The sequence below is a fragment of the Drosophila biarmipes genome, unplaced genomic scaffold, assembly GCF_025231255.1.
Source record: "Drosophila biarmipes strain raj3 unplaced genomic scaffold, RU_DBia_V1.1 ptg000008l, whole genome shotgun sequence".
Lineage (NCBI taxonomy): Eukaryota > Metazoa > Arthropoda > Insecta > Diptera > Drosophilidae > Drosophila > Drosophila biarmipes.
Window position 1 is genome coordinate 1,419,879 of NW_026114529.1, and position 26,950 is coordinate 1,446,828.

General features: G+C 32.6%; 2 long non-coding RNA genes across 2 annotated transcripts; both read right to left on the reverse strand.

Annotated features, from left to right (window-relative positions):
- Positions 1-5,399: 5,399 nt before the first annotated feature.
- On the reverse strand, positions 5,400-25,065 carry LOC127011775 (uncharacterized). The gene is made up of 2 exons (XR_007765096.1): positions 24,652-25,065; positions 5,400-5,588 (listed from the first exon to the last, which is right to left on the reverse strand). It is a non-coding gene; the product is annotated as an uncharacterized LOC127011775 (long non-coding RNA).
- On the reverse strand, positions 19,380-23,997 carry LOC127011774 (uncharacterized). The gene is made up of 3 exons (XR_007765095.1): positions 23,140-23,997; positions 19,878-20,271; positions 19,380-19,797 (listed from the first exon to the last, which is right to left on the reverse strand). It is a non-coding gene; the product is annotated as an uncharacterized LOC127011774 (long non-coding RNA).
- Positions 25,066-26,950: the final 1,885 nt, after the last annotated feature.

A 26,950-nucleotide genomic window follows, 5' to 3' on the forward strand; every position in this document is an offset into this window, starting at 1 on the left:
TCTCCAACTAAAATGAGATGTTTTCGTAAATGTAACTATAATAAATATGATATGATATGATTTCTCGTTATAATTGGACAGACTTGTACAATTGTACAGACACTTTCTATCGACGAACAAATACAAAGTAAATCAAGCAAGAGAGAGAGAGAGAGAGTTACAGAAAATAGCACCGAAAAAGTCTACTAGAAATTCAGCGGGTGCATAGAGAGCAGGTTACAGTTATAAAATAGAGCGAGGGAGATTGAGAGAGATTAAAAGAGTTTTAGCAAGTTTAGGAGCGTAAGTTACAAAAACAAAGCTATGGGATTAAACAAATCTAATAGAAATGTTAAAATAACTATTACCACGTACCCGTTACTGGGAGATCTATTTAGAATTACTAGCACAATTGTTAGGCTAATCTTTGTAAATAAATACACACAGAACACTCGCACAAAATCACTGGAAAAGACAAAAAACTCGGAGCACAAAAGTAAACACAGCTGTTCACAAGCGACGCTAAATAGAAGTGTTATGTTATATTAAAACCTCATAACATGAATAGACATTTTTTATCAGTAAAATAAAACTACTTATACCAACTTTCTTACAGGTCCGTTACATTGTTTCACATTCTGTTCACAAATAGTGTATGAATAATATAGAAGTATAAAAATTGTAAGCCACTGAAACATGAATTACCAGGCCTCAACACCTCTATTATAAACTTTAGTCAGAAATTAACTTAAAAGACTTTCCTATTGTAGGCCAATGATGCCTTCGAAGATGTTCTAATGGTAATGCGTGATGGAACAAATCAAGCCTTTAAAAATAATACAACATCTGAGAAATATTAAATTGTGAGAGTTTTTTAGAAATGTATATATTGGAATCAAGCGAAAATCTGCGTGCGGAGTAAAGGATAATAACCGGTGTTAAGAGTCCGAAAATTAACTATATAATTAATTATGAGTTGATGAAACATGTTCACAATAACAAAAAAAAAAAAAAACAAAATTATATTAAATAGTTATATTATTATAGGCTTTGGTCTGTAATTAAAGGTATAGGTATAGGAAGGGATGGTCTAAAGATTTACAATTTTATACGTGGTCCTACGCAATGAGTTTTGGTTTTGGTGTGATTTTTATGACGATCAGGAAAATTACGTAAGCATTCCTATTATTGGTTAAATCTTTTTGGAACACTTTCGGGAAAAGTTTAATCTGAATGCCTGAGGAACATTTACTTGTGAAATTTGTTCATTCTTAACAATAGAGCGGGGCAGTTCTTTAATAATAATAATAACTGCTAGTTACCATCTAAAAGCACTGCGGAACATTTAATAGGATCAGGATCACTAGCCGAGTCGATGTAGCCATGTCCGTCTGTCCGTCGGTTCCACGCCCACTCTAACGCCACTCTAACACAATCCGTAAAAATGTGTAGCGCCTACAGTTTTTATGATAGCAACAAAATTTTAACTGAAATGTTTTTGTCTCATTAATACCTATCGACTCACCAAAAAAAAAAAGGTGCCACGCCCACTCTAATGCCCACATATGGCCAAAACGCTTAAATCTGTCTGCCGCCCACATAACATCTACTGAAATAGCCGGTGGGCGGCGCCCTAAAATATCGCTTTTCTGCTTATATATCTTCATTATCCTTTTGCTCCTTTAAGCTGTGTAACTGGTATCTGATACTCGAGGCAATAATTTCATAGTAAATTTAACGCTTTTTTTAATTTCGATTAAATATGTTAAAATAGTATATGGCGGGGGCAAGGGTATATTTTCCATCTTTATGCTTTTATTGATATTCGCAGCTGCACAGCGAGTTCCGTTTGGTTCGAATACTCAAGCTCAACTAACTCTTGCATACGCGCTCACGTCATAAACTCACTCAAGACGAGCGTATACAGCCATCTCTGTCTTACTCAAGACTCTTGGTATCTTACCATCGAACCTCACTCAGCAGCAGAGCGTCTCTGCCTCTGCTGCCGTGCATTCGCTCAATATCAACGAGTAAAGCAGAAGCAGGGAATTCCCCGAATTCCCAAATTACCAGAATGCTACATTTATTGGGAATCACACTACGACACGGCCTTCCTGACCTATCACACGTCCTCGTGTGTTTAGCTTTCAATACCACGAGACTCAATTTCACTTTAAACTTTTCTTTATTTTTAAACAGATATTTTTATTTCATAATTGGACAAAAGCTTTCAAAATAAAAATCACTTATATAAATATCAAATATTCTGTATTCATTACATTTCTTCAATTAAACATAATCTTATTAATTCATTTAGTTATTCTTTAATAACATTATTCTCTTTTGTAAAATAAAACATTTGTGCATTTCCTTTGACACATTTTAACAATTGTGTAATTCCTGTAACACATCTTACAATATAACATTAGTGTAGTTCCTTTAAGACTTTTTAACATTTGTGTAGTTCCTTTAACACATTACAATAACTTTAGTGTAGTTCCTTTAACACTTTTTTTTTTTTTTTAAGATTCTCTTTCTTGATTGTCGGACGCATCTTCCATCGTGCCGTCTCTATCTTCGCGTATTAGCTCATTATTCGGCAAAGCTCTTAAGAATTCATGAGAATATTTGTAAGTTCGCTTACTTGTTAAGGACTTTAACAGATATCTATCTCCATCTAGTATTTTGACAATCTCAAACGGCCCTTTAAATTTAGGGTCAAGCTTAGTTTGATGACGCTCCTCATTCTAAATCAATACGTGATCGCCTAAACTATGTTTAATAATTTTCGCCTTATTGTCTGTATATACGACAAATTTACGTCCCTGCAAGTAATGGCGGAAATGTCGGATACCATTAACTACCGCTAGCGTCTCTAATTCATAAGAATGATATTTTGACTCGGCAGGAGACGTGCATTTACTAAAATATTCAACGACATGGGGTTTGTTATCAATTTTGTGCAATAATATAGCTCCATAGCCAATTGAACTGGCGTCAGTGTGCAACTCAATTGCGTATTGCGGGTCGAATATGATCAAAACGGGTGCCTGTGTCAACACAGATATGATTTTAGCTCGATTTGCTCGTGGTCTTGTTGCCAAGTGAAAGTTGCAATTTTCTTTGACGTTAGGTGATACAAAGGCTTAAGCGTCTCCGAAAATTTTGGAATACCGCTGAAAAACCAATCAGAGTAACACTTTAGGATATTTGTTAAGGCCATTTTATCGGATTCGACTAAATCAATATCAGCATTTATAATATCTCTGTAATCAGTTACAGTCAAAACATCTACCCTTTTTGTTTTATAAATTTGGAATTTGTCGGCGTCTATTGTTACTCCAAAGCCCTGGCTAAGGATTTCACGACCAACCAACACATCGTATTTCAGATACTTATCCATAATTACGTGTAACAAAATTTCAAAGCAGTATTGTTCAATATTTATATTACATAATACTTGCTGAGTACTACAAATGGCATCATTACTTATACCGTTAAGTTTTACAATGTTGTTTATTCTTTTTCCCTTAAATTTATTCACGGCGCTTTCCTTCACTAAAGAGCATTCAGCACCCGAATCAAAGCAAAATGGAATAGACTCACCGGATGCCCTTATTATACCAGATGGTGGAGCTACTGTGCAGATATCTACCCGCTTCTCATACATTCGGCCTTTTGGACAAGCAGATGCAAAATGTCCTATTTCGTCACACTTGAAGCACACTTGAGCGATCCTTCGGTCCAGTCATGTTGCTGCCGCTGTGGATTTTGCCTTTGCCCTGGCCCTTCTCCAAGCGAGCACGACATTCGGCGTATTTATGGCCAGCCTTTCCACAATAATTGCATTTCATCGGTGTCGGAAACTTGAACTTCTTGCGATCCGAGCCTGTTGAATCGTCGTCCATACTGCGCTTTTTGAAAGAGTGTGCGTGTAACTGTTGTTGTAGCTCATTGCGAGTTTTCACGTTGTTTGTAAAAACACACGGCGTCAACTTGTTGTCTATTTGCGCCATGTGAGCCAGAGTCACGGATACCGCTATTTCTTCCAAATCCTTGGTTTTCCAGTTTGACATAAGTAGCGTCACAATACGGCTGCCGTATTCGGCGAAGCCCTCCTCCGGCTTTGGTCGACCATTCAGAACATTTAATAGCATGGCGGCAGAAGTCTCAATTCCAACAAAGCGTTGTATAAACAGCTCCTTGAACTGCGCCCAAGTGATGCCGGCAAAGCAAATTTGGGAAAGCCACTGTGATGCGCAGCCTTCTAGTGCCTTGCTTAGGGCGATCACCAGGTTGCTACCCTCGAGCACGTTATCCGCAAAAATTAAATCAACTGTTGAACACCAAGAGGAAGCATCCGCTCCAGCGATGTCAGGATTGAATTTTGGAAGAGTCACATATGACGCTTTTCCATCGGCTGGCGGTGCCCTTAGTGTCTGCATGTTTTTGATGATCTCCATTAGGTTGCGGTTTTGTAGCTCCAACGCTGACAAATACGGATCGGTAGCATGAGCAGTAGGCAAAGCAGATCCCACTTCTGATGTCGGGGGCAAGGGTATATTTTCCATCTTGATGCTTTTATTGATATTCGCAGCTGACCAGCGAGTTCCATTTGGTTCGAATACTCAAGCTCAACTAACTCTTGCATACGCGCTCACGTCATAAACTCACTCAAGACGAGCGTATACAGCCATATTTCCATATTTCTTTTAAATATTCTCATATTTATACTCAGTGAATGGAATATTTCATTTGAGTGGTTTTTATAGTTAAAATTATTATAGCCCGTATTAAAACTAAGAATATTTTTATTTTGATTAAATACTTTTTATATTCAGAACAGACTATGATGAACATTAATATAAATACAAATGGTATTTAAATTAAATATAAGCGCCGTAATAAGAACTGTACTTTATTTTTAACTTGAATATAACCTGGTTTAAGTACTATTATGGTGCATATTCAATTTAAGCCGCTTTGTAGTTTGTTAGTTCTGAGTTTTAAATTAAATTTTATCAAAATTGGACTATATATATTATATTTTTGACATATAACCTTCTTGGCTTGGAAATAACACGTTTTAATTAGTTCTAAAATTGGAATTCAATTTTATCAAAATCGGACGACTATATCATATAGCTGTCATAGGAAAAATCGGAAAATTAGTGGGAAAATAATATGAAAAAATTATTTACTAAAGTTGATTATTTCTTATAACTGTAACGGTATACAAACTTCGGCTTGCCGAAGTTAACTTTCTTTCTTGTTTTTATTTTAAATACATTTGTACTTAGCGTAACTCTTGTGCGTATAGAACTATTTAATTACAAGATTATTACAGATATTATTTTCAAACAATTTGTACAAAACATGTTGAGGTATTTAAACATTTTCAGATGACACTTTATAGGAGGTCATTTTTTTAACTATTTTTTATTCGCGACGTTAACGGTCTTAAATATAATAAAAAGTTTCTGTGTTTAGCTTGTAAGCCATGATAAATTAGGAGGTCCACATTCGCAGTCGCAGTCGTGTAGTGAACCAGAAAAGTATTCTAAGGTTTTAAAGATGGTCCATATAACATCAGCATCAGTAAATTCATTCTGAAATAACATGTAAAAATTTAAAATTAGTTTAGTGCATGAGAAATAATGTATTTTAAAATTACTGGTTTCAGAAGCTTTAATGTAAAATAAATAAAGTCAATAGGATAACTACAGCTGCAGATAACAATTTTCAGACAAAGTCACTTTTTCAAAATTGACGACTTTTACCACTTGTTAAATTATATAACGTAAAAAAAATCAATACGTCGTGATAATTGAAAAAAAATGTTTAGTATGTAACAGAACCGAACATATACAAATATAAATCAATAAAATAATCCAACGAGAAAAAAACGAGTTAAAAAACAAAAATTTTAATTTTGATACAGAGCCGAATGAAACGGCGACAAAGCGTAATTTTATATTTTCCTTCTCGTGCATTCTACAACTTTTATCCAGTTGGCGCGGGTTTTCACTTATTTTCCGTAAAAACTCGTCATTTCTTTCGCGTATTTTTTATTCACTTCTCGTTTATTACCCAACTTTTTCGTAAATTTCGTAAATTTCGTTAAAGTTTTATCTGAAATATCACGAAATAATAAAGCACATAATAGAGAAGAAAAACAAAAAGGAAAAAAGCGACAAAAAAAGTGGACAAGCACATGCCTTAATATTACGAAATTGTTGTATTTTTATTTCACTTAAACGAAGTTATGCGTTTTGTCTATTAAACACTTCTACAACCGATCAAGAGAACCGCTACAAAGCGGAGTGTCAAAACCGTTCAATTCTATAATAAAAGCTTAACCATTCCAAATATTGAATTTCAATACATACATATTAATTTACTTTTAATTATATTTTATTTAAATTGTATAATTTAAATTTTCCGTAGAATTACAATTATTCTTTGCATGTCTATGTTTTTTTTTAATAATTTCTTTTTAATATTTAACATCGCTTTTGTAGGGTCCTCGGAATCCCTGTCCAACGCTCCTGAAAAAAATTAGGGCATGTTCTTAAAAAAATCTGTTTTACTTGTATACTTGTATATTTACCTCGGTTTAAAAACCCTTTGAGGGATTTCATCACGCCACTTTCAGGTATTTTTTTTATCTCTGAGAGCCGAGGGCAGGCACAGAAAGATAGGGTGATATACGAAGATCTGCCTTTCTTTTTTGCCGAAATGCTTTTGTCGGATGTCTTCTACGCTGCTCCGTGCTGTTTTTCTTTTGATAATTATTAATCATTAAAATTAGGCTGTGTATATGGGTCACAAATTTTATACACAATTACAATTGTTTCGTCAAATAAACATTTCAAAAAATTTTATATACTCAAAATAAAGGTATTCGTATCCCGAACAAATTTAAAGAGTATTCACTAGGAATATAAAAAACTATAAAATATAGTTAAAACAAAGATGGCCACTTTGGATTTGAATGTGACTAACTTGTTTTTAAATAAAGTTGACTTTAAATTAAATACTTATATATTTGACATAAGGCAAGTTTGTATACCCTTGTATGTATTATGTATTATAAGAAATAATCAACTTTAGTAAACAATTTTTATACCCTTGCAGAGGGTAGACGTTTCCGACCCCATAAGGTATATATATTCTTGATCAGCGTCACAAGACGAGTCGATCTAGCCATGTCCGTCTGTCCGTCCGTTTTTACGCAAACTAGTCTCTGAGATTTAAAGCTATCGAGCTTTCCCAAAGTCTTCTTTCTATTGCAGGTAGTATATAAGTCGGAACCAGTCGGATCGGACCACTATATCTTATAGCTCCCATATAGAAACGATCGGAAGTTAAGTCGGAAAATATGTAAAAATTATATCTTTGGTGTTTTTTTAACATATAACCTTCTAAGCTTGGAAATAAGATTTTTAAATCAGTTCTGAATTTCGAATTAAAATTGATCAAAATTCGACGACTATATTATATAGCTGTCATAGGAACGTTCGAAGAATAGGTGGGAAAATAATGTGAAACAAATTATAGTTTTGGTGCTTTTTGACATATAACCTTCTAAACTTGAAAATAACATTTTTTAATTAGTTCTGAATTTCGAATAAAGTTTTATCAAAATCGGACGATTACATCATAAAGAAGTCATAGGAACGATCGGAAAATTGGTGAGAAAATAATATGAAACAAAAAAAAGAATGAAATAATTTTTTTTATCTAATTTTTACAAAGAAATATTAATAAATATGGCAATTGTAGCAATTTTTCGGACGTGTCTTGAAAAGAAGATGAATTGCATTCCCCCTCATAACTCGGTGATGGATCATCAGAAATTCCAGTTCATTTGTATAGTTTGCCCCAGGTAACACTGTAATTTTTTTTTTTTTGTTATTTCAATTTTACCTTGTAAAGTTACTTTGTAAAGTATCTGTGCAAGCGTTTTAAAGTTATGACTTTGTGGGAGAAACGCTTTAAAGTTTTAAGCACAAAAATCCAGTGTAAAACAAAAGCACGATTGTAATTTAATTTGAAAAAATTGTTATACTTGGTAATCAGGCAAATTGTGTTTAAAAGGTGTAAATAGTATTTCGAAATACTTTTCTAACGACGTATAGAAGACGTATACCCTGTAGCCTGTAGCTTAAGTACTTCAGCAGTTACGGGTATACAATATTTAGCTATTTATAGCTGTTTTTCGCCAGGCTAGCTAATTTTTCCAAAAATGATAGAACTAGTGTTTCTTATACATATTGAGCTGTTTAACATCGTCTTTCATTTTTTTAGGACTCTAAAATAACATTTTGAATCAAAATAAAATTTTTATTTTGATAGGGGCCCAAAAATCTTGTTTTGCGTGTTACTTTTGAACGGAGCATCTTATTTTGACAGTTGAGGTGTCATTCGACGCGTATTTTAAGTGAGGGAGGGTAATTATCCCCACCGTCCCCAACAGATCGAATTTCCAAATTTTAGCTTACACTTTCACCACTTTTTTTCGCAAACCTATTTTTTCCGAAAACCTATAGTCTTAGTATGCAATTCTTTTAGTTTTGCAATACCTTATGATTGATGTATTACTCAAAACAATCTGACGATTACTGTAGATTTTAATTTCTTTGAGTATATATGTATATATATATCCACAGTGATACCGGGATGTAAACAAAATAAATTAAATTCAACTTTTGAACTGCACGGGTTTACAGAGTCGTCTGAAAATTAATATTCGCCAGTAGTATATGCTGAGAAACTGATTATAAGAGTAGCCAGCAAAAGCAGGGTAAATCCAATAAAAAATAAGAAAACAATTCCGAAATTAAAGCTTTACGCATCCCATTCGTTGAGTAAGTTGAGATAATGCTGCCAAAATATACGCATGGAGTGATTAAACTATAACGTTGGCTTGGATTTAAAGTGGCCAAAGCAAACTCAAATACAGAAATAGAATGGAAACACGTTAAATCCGAAGATAATCCAGAGGAAGGGGAATTATTTTTGGTGGATTGGGCCAAATTGGTTAAATGAATCAAAAAAGAATTGGTCGTCTTAGTCTAAAGAAAAAACAAGGATTTTATTTATTATCTCTTACAAAAATATTCGTGCATGCAAAAATTAAAAAGAGTAATATGTTACATAGTTTGATTTATTACAAAAATCTTATCTGGGTTATTTATCGGTTAAGGAAATGACTTATGTAGAACAAATAATTATTAAAAAGGAATTTAATCCAGAACCAAACAGTTTAAATAATAATAACAAAGTTAAAATTTCTTTAAAAATTCTAATTTTGCATCTATTTATTGATCAGAATAAAATTATCAGAGTAAGCGGTAGATTACAGAATTACAATGCTAGATTCGAGATAAAGCATCAAATTATCCTCGACAAAGGCCATATTTATTCATTGATCATAGAGGATGCTCATAACCAAATGATGGAATAAATTGATGAGGACATATTGGGTAAATATTGGGTTTTTCGATTGAGAAACTCATTAAAATAAAATGAAATGAATGTACGAAACAACAAGGTATGGGAGGACCTTATATTGGAGGTATTTGAAAGCCCGGCGTTAAATCTATGAAATACCATCTAAAACTTATTGTTGGTGACAGAAGCTTGACATTTGATGAGATGTCAACACTGTTATCTATCAGATAATGGTATAGAGGAAAATAAAGTAATCACACCTGGACACTTTCTGATAAGACGTCCACCGTTGGTTGTGATTGAGCCTATCTTTTTTTTTTTTGTATTTATTTGCTTTTTATTTATTGAATCTTCTCCCTTTAAATACTAAGAATAGGTGTATAAATTATTAAACTACGTATTGCGTGGAAAGTTTTTGTCACCGCAAAGTTTATTAGGTCTATAAATTTCCTGGGATCCTGGGATTAAAGCTATCTCCTTGCTTATTTAAAATTCCCTAGTTTTGTTTTTATGTTTTGGTGCACCTGATTCTTCACATATACTTTTCCCAGAGCTCGCGTGAGACACACCCGCTCTCGTCAGCTGAACAATTGTATGGTAACGAAACATAAAGGCGTTTGCAACAATCAATGGATTATATCGTTTATCCTGATTACTTTTCGGTTTAAAAATAGCACCAAAATCATTTCACGAATGTGTAAAATTTCGCTTTCTTATTATTATTCCAACAAAAGGTATGCTTATAAATTTAAAAGATATTTTTTGAAAAATGCATGAAACATTATTTAAACCTATGTCCACACAAATGTTACTTTTTAGAATGAAGTGACTTTCCTTGGTCATAAATGCGTAGAGAGAGGAATGACAAGAAATATCATCCAGATCTTATTCAAGGGGTTTCGAGTGGTTTTCCTTCAGCAGTCTTCTGCGGATTAGCCCTGTTGTGTTATTTGGTGAATTCCGCCAATAATTTTTTTATCCTCCAATTGAAATTGCAATTCTAATAAATAATTAATTTTTGTAGAATCTCGGTTTTTCCTCTCATTTGTCTCGAAAACCACGTAAAATGCTAGTGAATAAAGGTAAACTGATAACAAAAACTCCGTAAGGGTCTATGTATATATACATTTTTAGCTGACGGAGTAGATAAGACTCCTTGACATACAAATTGTGTAGAACACCATCTAATATCACTTTGCTAATAAATATTTTATTGAAAATAATTACAATGAAAACTAAATTGCGTCAGTGTCTGTGTACGTGTATATGAGATTCGTTAAAATATAATTCTTTAAAACCATAAATTTACAAAAAACAATTTGTGTCGCATTTTTTGCAGCAGATTAAATACATTTCCTGCAAAGGAATTAACAACTGATATCAATTTTCTAAAAAATTAAACGACTGATTAGTCGACCTGAAATTAGGACGCCTTTATTTGTTGAGTTACTGTTTCAAACTGATTTCTTTATTTATATTCAACTCTTACGTAGCTATCATGACAATCTTATTTTATTCTTATCTTATGATGATTGCAAACATACCGCTTTTCTTTGGCTTTTTCTAGTGCACATCTGCTATCGTTTGTGTATCTAGGATATATGACCCTTATCAGACCAACCCACGTTCTGGTTTCAATTTATGACCTGTATTTCGTTTATAAACAATTATCCATTTATATTTAAAAATTTGTCCGACCTCCAAGGGTTATGTCTTGCAGTTTCCTGGTTAAGTTACATTTTGCGTATATTATCAGGATTACAGTAACTATAATACTTATAATCAAAAAGGTATGACTAGATATATGATCCACACATCATTTTTTTAATCATATTTATTATAATACATATATATATCTATATCGTTAGTCTCGCTAATACTCGAGAACGGCGAACGGATTTATCTTATCTTAATCATGAAATGTTCGTGGAGGTCTAGGGAAGATTTAAAAGGCGGGAAAAAAATAACGTGTATACAAAATGTTGCTAAAAAACAGCTATAATTTTTTCGCTGGTTAACATCGTTCAGAATGTTTACGACTCTAAATAAGGTTTTAAAAGAAAATGACAAACAAAATAAAATTTTTGTTTAGATAAGGGCCCCAAAAATTAGTTTTGCATATTACTCTTGAACTTAGCATCTCATTTTGACAGTTGAGGTGTCATTTGACGGAAGAAAATTATCCCCACCAAAAAAAAAAAAAAAAAAATATCCCAAAAGATCAAATTTCCAAAATTTTAACTTTTACAGTTTCACCACTTTTTTTCCCAAACCTATTTTTTTTCCAAATCTAAGCTTAGTATACAATTCTTTTATTTTTTGCAAAAGCTTTCGATTGAGGTATTACTTGGAACAATCGGACGATTACTGTAGATTTTCATTTCTTATAGTAGTCGCCTTCGCACACCCTCCTGGTGCGCTTCGTCACTACTGCCGTCCACAGTGATACCTGGATGGATCCAAAATAAATTAATTTCAATTGTTGAACTGCACGGGCTTGCAGAGTCGTCTGAAAAGTAATATGCGGCAGTAGTATAAGCTAAAAAACTGATTATATGAAATGAATCAAAACAGAATTGGTCAAATACTAAAGAAGAAACAAGTGCCCATACCATGCTGACAACCTATAGGCATATTATTCATTATCTCGTACAAAAATATTCGTGCATGTTATCCAATCAAAGCCCAATCAATTGCGCCATTTAAATTCCAAGCAAAACAAATTAAATAACCCACTATTTTTAGTGGAAAAATTCAAAAACCCAACACCAATCGACGACATCTAACATTGTGATCGTTATTCAAAAATTAAATGGATATCAATTAATGTAATAATCCATTTAAACACAGAAATATATAAAAGGTGGACCGAAAGATTTATTATTAACACAAAATAAAAACCAATCAAAATATAAAGTGAAAGAAATAAATAAAAAAGAAAACACAAAGAGAGTCAAACAAAAAAATAAAAACAAAACCAAACTAAAATACGGTGGCGAAAAAGAATAAATAAAAATAAAAAAATTTAACAAAGAACAACAAAGTGAATTAGAAAAATCTTCGAATAAGGTATAAAAAAAATCAAGACAATAACAAATAAAAAAAAACTTAAGAAGAAAGGAAGGGCTGAAGGGCATTCCCTCGCCAGAATCAGCACGACAACAATCAAACAAACTAAGGAAGGAAGATCAACCCACACCCTGACAGAAGGAAGATCCCATCGGGACAGATTCGTGAGGAGTTAATTTTAATTAACTAAATTTTAATTAATTTAAAAATATCAAGAAACAATCGAAAGATTTAATAAATAGCGTGAATTAAAATTAAAAATGGCAACCTGCGGTTGCCGACCTAACAGTGGAATTAATTAATATATTAATAAATGTTCAGTTGAATGGAGTGAGCAGGCAAATATAAGGTTTAGAAGGAAGATTAGCCTCAGATAGGATACCAAACTTAAAGGGCGATACAAGACTTGAAGTGGTAAAATCTTTACCAAAGTTCACCGGGGAAACAACACAATATGAGGTTGGAGGGAAGCTGCAGAAACTGTCATGAGTCTTTATAAAATTCAAAGTGAACAATACTTTATCGCTTTAACAATTTTACGAAATAAAATTATGGGAGCTGCCCATGATGATCTTACCAATTATGGCACCGTTTTTATTTTATATACTCGTATAATAATAAATTACCAATAGAGTCAGAACTTATTATTCTCAAGCAGGGACGAAGTTGATAAAAAAAAATGACTTTAATAATAAACAAAACTATAATGACACACGGAAAGGAAAGGTAAATACGCTTACCAAGGAAACAAACAAAACAATAAGGAGCAATGTTCTACGAATATTTATATCCGGATTAAATGTATCTATCTCAGAAACTCTTTTCAAATTAAATCCACCAGATTTACCCAAGGCTTTGCAAAGGTCCAGAAATTAGAATCAAATTTCCGTGCTCAATTTGCAAACAGGTTTAATGGATTTAAAAATTAAAACAAATATCAGGGAAACAACTTACGATTTGGTCAAGTACAAAAAAAATAATAATAATACGGGCAATCATTGAGGTAATAACCAAAACTATAACTGGCCACAAAGGAAATTTTTTGGCAAAACAATAACCAAAATAACATTCAAAAGCAACAAGCTGTCGAGCCAATGGATGTTGATCCATCGATTCTACTCCAGAATAAACCTAATAACAATCGGCAGCCGAATAATAAATGGCAGACAAATAATCTTGGGAGATATAGTAATAATTATTATTTAAATAATAATCGTTCAAATTACTATCGCCCAAATCAAAATAGAGAGCAAACTCAGGCTCAAAAAAGGGAACGAGATGGAAATAATATTAATGAAGATGATTTTTTAGACGAGACCCCTACAGGGGAATACCTTATTGAAGTAGGATAGACAGAAAAACCAAGAAGCAGTTAAAGATTTTAATAGATGCAGGAGCCACTGCTTGTTAAAAAAAAAGCACATTTTTTAAAATAAAAATAAATTATCTATATTTAAAAAGGTAACTACAGTTATAAATATATTTATATAAATAAATTTATTTTATGAAATAGAAGGATTAGAGTCTGATCTTCTAAATGGATTCAATTTATTAAGAAAAATTGGAGCTATAATAAATTTAGCAAAACAGAAAAGTTAAAATATTATAATAATGAGAAAAAAAATGAAATAAGTTTAATTGAAGAAAAAAATAATATTCTTTCGTTAAAAGAATTTATTATAAAAAAATATTTTGTAGATAAAAGTAGTAAAGATACAGATTCATTATTTGCGGGAATAGTGAGAAAAGCTTGGTATTCAAAAATCCTGAGAGCGCCGACGTAGAAATATCCGTCAATAAAAATAAAAATATCTTGGGACTCAAAAATCATGAGAGTGCCGACGTAGAAATATCCGTCAAAAATACAAAAATCTTGGGACTTGAAAATCCTAAGAGTGCCGATGGAAAAATACTGTCAAAAATAAAAAAAATAAAAATTTTTTGAAATGTAAAAATTTTAAGCGCGCCGTAATTGAGTTATCCGACAAACAACAGATAAATAATATAGGTATAAATAAATTAGGACTTAAGGAAAAATAGTTAATTATATTGAAAAAGAGCATTCATAGATAAATATGCAAATTCATTTTAGAACACCATAAAAGGTGAAAAAAATCTTATTCTCAACAGGCCAATACACGGGAAACAATACCCGTATCCTTTATCTGTCACCGAATTTGTAAATAGCTAAATCAGTACACCAAGCCGAAGCCCTTACAATTCACCAGCTCTGGTAGTTCCAAAGAAAGCAGAAAGTAAAGATGGAAGCCGTAAATTATGACTCCTTAATGACTTTAACAAATTAAATGATATCTGACAGGTACCCATTGCAAGACCCGTCAGTAATTTTATCTAACTTGGGAAAAGCAAGATATTTTTCAGCAATAGATTTAGAATCAGGCTTTCATCAGATATTAATGAAAGAATCTAATGTCGAGAAAACATCTTTTTCTATAAATAGTGGAAAATACGAATTCTTAAGAATGCCATTCGGAATAACAAATGGACTAAGAATTTTTCAGCGAGCAATGGACGACATCTTAAGAGAACAAGTAGGGAAAACATGTCATGTTTACATGGACGACATAATAATATTCTCAAATTCAATTGAACAACATTATGTAGACTTAAATAAAATTATATATATATTATTAAGGGCTAACATGAAAATCTCTTTAGAAAAGTCAAAGTTTTTTAAACGCAAAACCAGTTTTCTAGGATACATCGTATCTTACAACGTCATCAAGACAGACCAGAAAAAATTGATACCATTATTAAATATCCGCTTCCAAAAAAATATTCGGGAACTATAAAGTTTCCTAGGCCTTACGGGCTATTATAGAAAATTTAGGATAAACTTCCGTTTAGCTCCAACGCCAAATTTTTGTTCAAACTTTCCATATTAACGTGTTTTTGGGCCCTGATAACAGGAAAAATAGTCAAAGTTGGCGCAAATAACGGAATCTTGGAAAATAACGGTAGAATGCGTAAAAATTTTTGTTTTTTTGCTGTTTTTTCCGAAAACACATGGAAAATCATAAAAATTTCTCTGATAAAATCAAAAGATAGTTATAAAACTGATCTTTTTTTTAATAATCATTTATTCCAAAAACTTTATGGTTTTCGAAAAAAACGGAAAATAAATAGTTTAAATAGGTGAACATTGCATTATCCCTCCATAAAAATGGCGTCAGATAGTTTTAATTAATCGATAATAGCATTTTAGGTGATGGGCCTCTTTCGACTTTTTTACGATATATTGTGCTTATGTTTCTTTTTCCCATTTAGCGAAATATACAATCACTATGTACTCAGAGCTTGAACTGAGAAGACCTAAAAATGGAACAACATAATTTTACATTTACATTTTATTTCCGTTTTATAATTTGAATTTGATTTTGTTTTCTTATCTTATTTTTAACCTCGACAACTGAAATGGACCTTCCAACATTTCTATTTTGATTTTTCTTTTCATTTAGACTTTATTAATTTAATTTCGTGTTCGTAAAAATTTTTCGTGTCTTGGTCGTTCTATCACTAAAATATCGAATGACATCGATATCAATGTCGACACGCCAATATAACAACAAGCTTTCGTGCGATATATCGGTCAAAAGGACGCAAGTGTGCGTCAACGGTTTTTTTCTTTCAAACCTTGTGAAAATGTAATCTTATTCTGCGTTTTTAACGAAAACTATTAGTTTTACAGAAAAAATGTATAAAACATAAATTACTCATTTCTTTAATAGCTTTCACTGCTCCTTTGCAAACTTTTGTATTAGGTTAATATATTCGAAGATATTTACAAAAAACTGTTTTTACCGTTATTTTCCATGATCCCATAATTTGCGCCAACATTGACTATTTTTCACGTAATCATACTGAAAGTTTAAACGAAACCGGGCGTTGGAGCTAAACGGAAGTTCACCCAAAATTTGTTTTAAACTACGCCTTTATAGCGAAACCTCTAACAAAATATCTTTGAGGTCATAATAGCAAAATTTCAAAAAGAAGGTCAACGAGAATGTTAATTCGGCTGGGTGACCCAGCTATTAAAGCTTTTAACGAGATGAAAGAAAAGTTCATTGCTCAAGTAGAACTAGTTCAACCGGACTATAATAAAAAACTTACCCTGACCAGCGACGCTTCGGACGTCGCAATTGGTGAAATTTTATCTCAAGAAGGTAAACCAAATACTTTTATTTTAAAACTCTTTTCTAAAACAGAACAAGTTTATGCAACTAATAAGAAAGAACTTTTAGCTATAGTATGGGCTCTTACAAATCTAAGAAATTACTTATACGGAGTGATTGGAATTAAGATTTAAACCGAGCACCAACCATTATCTTTTGCGATTACAAAATGATAAAAATCCTAATATAGAATTGAAACGCAGGTATTTCTTCATAGAAAGTTTCACTCCAAAAGTCATTTATAAACCAGGTACACCTAATGTAGTTGCAAACGCCTTATCAAGGATTCAGATAGACAACTTATCTGACATTGCACGTTAGAGGACTTTTATATAATTCAAAGTTTACTCACAAAATTAAAAGAATATATAAAAAATTGTACAATTTGCAATGAAAACAGATATAACAGACATCCAACTAAAATTCCAATTGCAGATGCCCCAATCATCACATTGACATATATTACGCGCAAAGTCTCACTTTCATAACTTGCATTGACGCTTATTCAAAATTTCTACTAATAAAAAAATATAAATTAAATATCGAAAACAAAGTAATGGAGTTACCTCAACAATTTCCACAATCCAAAGTTATAATGACCGATAATGAACCGAGCTTCACGTCGGCCCAATTTAAATCTTTTGCATAAAGGTGCGGTTTAACTTTACATTACGCAGATCCGAGGCACAATACATCAAATGGACAAGTTGAAAAGCACATTGAATATTAACAGAATTAGCTCGATGCCCTAAAGAATAATTTAATTTAACCGACTATTCCGAAATAGTAATTAGAGCCGGATCATGTTTATTTTATAAAAATTTATAATTTAAACAATTAATTAATTGAAAATAATAATAAACAATCTATTATCAATCCCAAATTGTTCAAAGAAATAGAATCTCTTTCTGATGATTATAATATATAAAAAGGGATACTAATAAAAGATCACAATGGGAAATTAAATATGACTTAGAAGTAATCGAATTAATTGTATCACAATTAATTTCAGCTTGATCAAAAAGGGGAATAAATAAGAAAAGCACACTGGAAATGGTTAGCTGGAACTCCGGATCATGATGATTACATTTTATAATATAATCAATGAATTCACTGAAAATAATAATAAGCAATCTATTATCAATTCCAAATTGTTCAAAGAAATAGAATCTCTTTCTGATGATTTAAAAAATGTTTTTATTGATCAAGATTTACCCCTGCGAGAACATCGCTTACGATCATTAACATTTAACCTGCAAAATTTAATTCACACAATCACACTTGCAAAAATTGACGTTTTTAATACCAAAATTTTAAACAACGATGACATAATGGAAATCTTAAAACACGAACAAAATCCAGTAATTATCGCTGACTTAATAGACATCTCTGTTTTTAAAATAGTACTTCATAGATAACTTTAATAATTTATATAAAATACCCAATAATAAAAAACAAATGCGAAATATATCATGCATATATCATGCCAGAGCAATTTCTCAAATCGATGGAAAACTAGTATTAAGCTGTAGTATACTGACATATCGGATACCCACTGTACCACTTATATTAGTATAACATTGTGGCATTTGCTTATGTCCTAATATTCCCAGCACTTAAAGTGCGGAGTTCGACCCACACAACAATGTTATGAACATCCTAAATGCTGATCCGGCATGTCTGCATGCGCGGCGGAACATTTGGTTACCATGTGAACATAACACTCTCTCTCTCTTGCGCGGCCACTACTTGCCCCGCTTATATACACTGGTGCATAAGCATTGACCGCTGCTCAGCAGCGACACACAAATATTAATACACATATTTAGATATATAAGCTTTGACCGCGGCGCTGCTCGCGCAGCTATGTGTCTTTTAAGCCAAGCGAACTTATTCTTAAGTCAAGCGGCAACATTGATAAAATGAGCGTCGAACCGAATGCACATTTATCAGTGCATATTATAACCATATAAAAATCAATAAAATAAGTACTTAATGGAGAATTGATTGAACTTAGTACAAAGCAATCAAAATGCGCAAATATGTTTTATGAAATGTCTAACTTTAAGAAAAAACTCTTATTGGTGAGAATCAACTTGTAAAAAAAAAAGAGAAAAAAAAAAAAAAAAAAAGACATTATACAAGATGGTGCCATTCTTATAAATGGTAACAATATTGTTAATAACTCCCATTTAACTTCATATTTAATAAAATTTAATGATACAACCAAAATTAATAATACCTCATATACCGATTTGGAAAACAGAATTCTTGAATACATATCTACGAACCACTTTAAAAATTATGAAATATCCGATTTAATTTTATCGCATTTTTTTTTTTATCAAATCCCTTCATTAAAATTAATAATACTAAAATATCACTTACCTTTATATTATTAATTTGAATCATTATTTTTACTACTTATTATAATATACAAAAACGCTACATTATTTGTAACCAAAAAACAACTGCCAGAATCAAGAAAATCCATAAGATATATATATGGAAGCTATTTTCTACCCATATCCTGATTTCCAAAAATAATTCTGTATCATAATGGATTTACTTGCATCCAAGCATGTGGAGCAGGGTTAGCTCAATACCATAAAACCATCAACCATAAAAAATATTATAAGTCACAACAAGTCAAATAAGTAGACAAAAATAAGGTAAAATTGCCTAGGCAATCTCAAGCTTCGGTAGTTATCTTGCATGTAAATAATATTTTATGTTTTTTTTTTAAACATAGAAAAAAGATTACAGCAACATGAAATGTAAGAGGGTCTAGTGGAACCCTTGACTTGGGTCTGGCATGGAATTACAGATGCTGCAGTTGGTAAGCAGCTGCGCCACTGTCCGTAGTGATGTTAAGCTTCACGTTACAGCTTTTGCCGCAACCAGCCTCGCGGAGTCTTGGGAAAACCCACCGAACGAAGCCCATATCCGTTCTTGCTAAGCACATCCAAGCGTAGGACTTGATTCCCAGGTCCCGTGCAGCGCGTGCCCTTCACGTTACACAATCACAAACTTTATTTTATCACCGATATAACAATCCAACACCCACGAAACCAAAACCAAGGATCACAAGGAGCACATCCTAAAATATAAAAAAAAACCTAATTAACACATAGAAAAATATTACGTGAAATTAAAAAGCCAACAAGCATAGGAACATACCTACCTACTTTTTCATCACAAAATCGGGAACGAAGAAGGTAGGTCCGCATTAATTCACAAGCCTTGCCTACGCCTATCGATAGCCTGTATCGACATACATACCAAAATACATCAATGACATTTATATTAGCACAACGTAACCAAATGCTTTTGGCCAGAACCTGCTTTCTTTGCGAGGACAGGTACAGCAATGTTCACTCAGCATTCCCTCTTATTCAAGGGGTTTCGAGTGGTTTTCCTTCAGCAGTCTTCTGCGGATTAGCCCTGTTGTGTTATTCGGTGAATTCCGCCAATAATTTTTTTATCCTCCAATTGAAATTGCAATTCTAATAAATAATTAATTTTTGTAGATTCTCGGTTTTCCTCTCATTTGTCTCGGAAACCACGTAAAATGCTAGTGAATAAAGGTAAACTGATAACAAAAACTCCGTAAGGGTCTATGTATATATACATTTTTAGCTGACGGAGTAGATAAGACTCCTTGACATACAAATTGTGTAGAGCACCATCTAATATCACTTTGCTAATAAATATTTTATTGAAAATAATTACAATGAAAACTAAATTGCGTCAGTGTCTGTGTACGTGTATATGAGATTCGTTAAAATATAATTCTTTAAAACCATAAATTTACTTAAAACAATTTGTGTCGCATTTTTTGCAGCAGATTAAATACATTTCCTGCAAAGGAATTAACAACTGATAACAATTTTCTAAAAAATTAAACGACTGATTAGTCGACCTGAAATTAGGACGCCTTTATTTGTTGAGTTACTGTTTCAAAATGAGTTCTTTATTTATATTCAACTCTTACGTAGCTATCATGACAATCTTATTTTATTCTTATCTTATGAACCTTGCAGACATACTGCTTATCTTTGGCTTTCTCTGGTGCACATCTGCTATCGTTTGTGTATATAGGATATATGACCCATATCAGACCAACCCACGTTCTGGTTTCAATTTATGACTTTGTTGTAAAAACGAAGTTATCAATAAAACGTGTTCATGTTTGAACATTCTACCAAAGGTTAGCAAGACTAATTTGACTTATAAATATACAATTTCATGATATGCTGTATTTCGTTTATAAACAATTATCCATTTATATTTTAAAATTTTTCCGAATGGCCTCCAAGGGTTATGTCTTGCAGTTTCCTGCTTAAGTTACATTTATTTATTGCGTATATTTTCAGGATTACAGTAACTAAGATACTTATAATCAAAAAGGTATGACCAGATATATGTTCCACACTTATTTTTTTTAATCTTATATATATATATATAATCTTATATATATATATATAATCTTATATATATATATATATATATATGAATCAATGTAAACAATCCATATCCGGAGCAGGCGACGCCGCCCTTCAATAACATAAACCATTCTTGCAATCAATAAGTGTCGCACCCTGAGTGGCACTCTTACTCTCAAATTATTGTATACAATCAATATCCCAAACGGGCGACTTCGCTCCCAAACTTATGTACAAGCCATATCCCAATCGCTGCTAAACTTTTGTAAACAAAGGGCAGCACAATAAAGATTTTTGTCACAAGAAATTAGTCTTAAGCTGAGTTCATTTGAATAAAGACGTGAAACTAAATATTCGTTAATTTATTCTTCTTAGCGTTGTCCTTAGTCAACTGACGGGACATTAGTTCGAAAGTTCAATCGAAAATTACCGGGAAAATCCTAAAAACAGCCCTTTTCTATTTTCCATACTAACGTTTTCTGAATAAAATAAGAACTCAGTAACCAAGCCAATAAATTCCACAATTAAATTAAACAAGTAAGAACGCTATAGTCGTATGCCTCGACTATCAGCTACCCCTTACTCAGCTTGAGCAAAATCAAAATGGAGATATATAAGCAGCAAAGGAATATCGTAAAGCGCCCCCTAACAGCTATTTTGGTATATGTTCTGTGGACAGCAGACAGTTTTAAGCATTTTAGCCCTTTTGGGGCGTTAGAGTGGTCGTTTCAATCATTTTTTTAGATCAATCGAAATATTTTAATGAGACAAATACATTTAAGCAAACAACAATTTCTAGCATGACAAATGAGGTATTGATGAGACAAATACATTTCGGTTAAAAATTTGTTTCTATCATAAAAACTGTAGGCGCTACAAATTTTTGCGAATTTCGGACAGGGCACGCCGCTGAAACAATCTTGCGCTGCGTAGGAAGCCGAAGTCTTCATGCCTTTTCTAACTCTTATAGTTTCCGAGATCTCAGCGTTTATACGGACGGAAAGGCTGACTTGGCTAGATCGACTCGGCTAGTGATTCTGATAAAGAATATACGAGTATATACTTTATGAGGTCGAAAAGGCATCCTTTTACCTGTTACATACTTTCTGACGAATCTAGTATACCCTTTTACTCTATGAGTAACGGGTATAAAAATCAGAGTTCGGAACAAAAGAATACAAACGGTTTCTAAATAAACTTAGAGAAGCTTATTCAGAGTGTTTCCCCAGATATAGAGCAAAAGATCAATAACCATAATTGGCTGGGTGAAAGATCAATAAAGCAGCGAAAAATAAAGATGTCGAGGATCTCAATGCGACCATTCAGAATATTCTTCCAGGAGAGTTGGTTTCTTTCAAATCAGTCGACACCGTTATGAACCAGGTTGACGTAGTCTACTATCCCACGGATATATATTAAATGGAATTGCCTGGATTATCATCAAGCTGCGTAACATTAATTAACCTCGACTATGCAATAGAAAAAGACTGGCATCGAAACAACAATCATAAAAGGAAAATTCAAAGGAGAGAATGTCTTGATCCCGCGAATACCAATGATTCCAAAGGATTTACCATTCATTTTTAAACGCTTACAATTTCCAGTACGTCTGGGCTTTGCGATGACAATAAATAAATCGTAAGGTAGTTATAATATATATAATATATAATTTTCTTTCAATTGTGCTATTTTCTACTATGGTTTTTAGTATGGTTTTAAATGGACTATAAATGACATTTGGGACATCCGTGATATAACCTACATAAGCTGATGATAATGTGCTTGCCTCTCAAAATTTATATTATATTGCGGTACTAAAATCCTATCGTCAGTGCGAGCTGTGCATTCCGACCTTAGTGTTAAAATTTCTTCTTCTGTCAAATTGACTAACTCTATCTTTGTATTTGCCCCTAATTCAACCCAATATGAACTAGAATCTAAGATGCGCTTGTATACGCAATTATCTGGTCCACCTGTTTTTAGGGATCTTAACTTACATTCCTTGAAGGCCTTGATTAGAGAATGCCGTTTTAGCTATTGATTCTGGTTCCATTTGAATTTGATGGAATCCTTTAGCTAAGCTAGATTTCGTTTAAATTTCTGTAGTCTACTACTAATCTGAATTTCATTTTTTCTGATGCATCGTTCTTTTTTGGAACTATCCAGATTGGTGAACAATAGAGAGATTTTGATTTACGAATTATTCCCTGTTCAATCATTTCATTTATTTGTTTATTGACTTGACATCAAAAGTTTGACGGTATTTATATGGCTTTCTATATACTGGATCTTCATGCCTGGTTTGAATTCAATGTTTAATAGTACTTGTAAAAGTCAAATTTTCACCTTCCTTGTACTGGATGTCATTAAATTCAAATGAAACCTTTTTTAAGCTTTTCTTTCTTTCTCATTCAAGTGTTCTAACCTGTATTCATTACATTCTTTTAATTCATTATTTATGGCAAAATTAAATGACTGGTAAATTGACAAAGGTGGATTAAGGCATTCTAATGCGGTCTTATCCTTTTCAATTTTCTTTTTAAACGATGGTGGATTAAGGCACTTTACTGCGGTCTTATCCTTTTCCATATCATCCATACTTTATATAAAGTAACGTGTCTCCTAACATCACTGTTTCCTCCTCATAATTTCCTTTTGCCTTACTTTCTTTTAAATAACCTCTGCCTATCAATATATCATAATTATCAGAAAATTTATGTAAATAAAATTTCTGTTTAGTAGGAAAGATTTTGCAAGGTTACACTTTTGTTCAATTCCATTGATCCATTTATTGTATGCACTTTTAGTTTTTCTTCCTGTTCTTTATTTTCTGCGAAATTCTTTGTCATTAAATTGATAGATGACCCTGTATCCGTCATAGCTCTAAGCAGTTTTTCGTATGGGCTATCCGAGGCAGTTTGCTGACAATTGACGTCCATCCTATTCTGTGCACTGGCAGTTTCCCTTTGTCCCTTTGTTAACAGGTGCATTATGAGAATTATTTGAAGTAGATGCCTGTAAATTTAAAGGATTGATCTAGGTTTCTCTTAAACTCGTGATAATTACCTTGGTTCCTAGTGGGAATTTGATTTTTATTTTGTGAATTTTGAGGGTTTGGTGAATTATTTGAATTATTATTATCTCTTGAATTGTTATTGTTATACTTTGGATAATTTAGAGAATTAAACTTTTGGTAATAATAGTTTTGGTGTTAATGGTGGTCCCGAATACCTTCGATTATCATGACGTCTGGGTTTATAGTTATCGAATGGGTTTATAGTTATCCCAATGGCCAAGAATCATTGCTGCTTTTTTTAAGTTAGCAAGAGTTGTAATATCTTTTATGGATAAACAATTATACAATCTGTCAGGAAGTTTTCTCTCGATACAATCCCTAATACTTTTATTTAATGAGCTTGTATAAAGTTATCTTTCTGTTGGGTCTGACTCTAATTCTAATTTATTATGTACTTTTGAAGATCTAAGCTTAAGTTTATTTACGAACTTACTGATGCTTCCTTGGTATGGGGTGTCCCGGATGTGCTGGATGATGTCTTCGTGAGGCCTGTGGTCTTTGAAGACCATGATTAGAGTTGCCTTTGTAGTTAACCAAGCGTTAGATTTTCCTTCTTCGATGACTGCTTGCGCTGAGTCGACAATGGTCCTTTCGATGGCTCCATATATGATGTGAGTTTGTCTGTCATCTTGAGTAGGGTATAGTTGTAGAAGGTACTCAACCCTGGCAATGTACCGACTTAGCTCCGCTGGGTTTCCATCAAAATATGGCAATTCTTTGATTTGCCCGATCATTTGATTCAAGTGAATATCTGATAGCTGTGGTAGGATTTGCCATTTTAGTTGTCTTTGCTTTTTGTTAGTTTTCAATATTTGCACGTATTGTCCGATTTGGATTTATTGGTTTAGTTTATATATAATAGTCTATATATAATATATTATATTGTTTTATTCTTAATATAGGCACTTTTAATTTAATTTATTAAAGTTTTAAGTGCGAAAGATTTGCACTTAGATACTTTTGTGGATATCTCTTTTGTCTTTATTTGTTCACGGATTTTACGCTGATCATGATAAAATAGTCTATAGTATTATCCTTCTTTTGATCAGTACCGGTGAATTGTTAAAGGACTTTTGAGATCCAGATAATAATAACAAGGATCAGGATTGGTCACACAAAAATTACACATACACACTATATGGACCCAACTGTAACCAGGACTTATCCGTTCTGCAATGATACCAACGATGCCTTATCAATTATTCACATACTGACTAACTGCAGGTCACTTAACTACAAAAGGCAACTGATATTTAAAAACACCAATCCACTAGAATCCATCTCAAAACACATTACCACATTACCAAACGTTTCAAAACTAATACTATTCCTAAAGAATACAAACTTATATTACCTCATTTAGGTTAATTCTAATTGAGCCAAAATGTACATATAAAATAACACTCATGTAATTTTTGTAAAAAACCGAGCTGAAGGCCCCCGTTGCTATTGCTCAACCTTACCTCTACCTACTAATTTTAAATTACTTGGTAGATCTTCATAAATAAATAAATAAATATTTTTTTTCAAAAAAATATAAAAACTGTAAATTAAGGATAATTTTTTATAAAAAATTATCAGCCTGCGAGATGACCAGCACCGGCACCGCCTGAATCAAAAAGGCCAAAAAACAAAAACCAGCAGCAGAAAAAAAAAAGAGTGGAAGGAATGGCAAATCTTTCTACGCCATAGCAGAAAAATAACGTGTGGTAGGCGGACCGCCGACTACACCAACGCAGGACGCATATGAATGCGGAAGGTATTCCACCCTCTGCACCATCTTGGAAGACGCCTGCTCCTTTCAAGCAAAGGGACGCACCTAGCCTACCCCCTCACAATAGCTGAGTACAGTGCACGACAGAAGTCCAGCAAACCCATCCACAAACGGAAAAGAAGTGAAAAAAGGGTAAAACTCCTGCAGCAAAGAAGACTACTAAAGGACTACAGGAATATTGCAACGACCTCGCAAGAGAAGGAAGCACATGCACGGAATTTTTTTGTTAACTTTATTTTGCTGAGTGTTTCTCAGTGGCCCTAAAATCAAAAAAAAAGCTAGGCAGGGAAATATGTAAAAACAGAAATATTTACATATATCTATTTAAAATTTCTTTAAATGAATGAATAACAATAAATATATCTATTTAAAATTTCTTTAAATGAATGAATAACAATAAAATAAATAAATTCACTACAGAATTTCATAGTAATTATAATAATACTCATATATTGGGAGTCTATCTACCCAAAATGAGAATTGTAGACGTTAAGTCAGTGGATTCCACTGCTTACGTTATTAACAAAGAGAACCAAACAATATTGACCTCTATTGGGTGCATTTACTCTTAATAATAATCGTTGTAATAATGAGCGCAAATATTTTTTACAAAATATACAAGTTGCACAATAAATGTTTAAAGAAGAAGTATTTAAGCAGAGCAAACAATTTAGATAAGATCTAAATAAAATATAGGTTAGAGTGTTCAATTTCATATTCACTTTCAAAAATAACACTATTTAGAATCATTCTAGGCATTCGGGAAGAATAAATTTAAACAGATTTCGGTATTTTTGGTACAGACACCAAATACCTGTTTTCCACGAACAATTAATATGTCCCTAAAATGTCGACTAACATAATCAAGGCATATGATTTTAGCAAGATTTAAATCAGAATAATCGTTAAATGAAACATAAAAACAAAAAGGCATTTAACACAATAGAATTAGATAGCT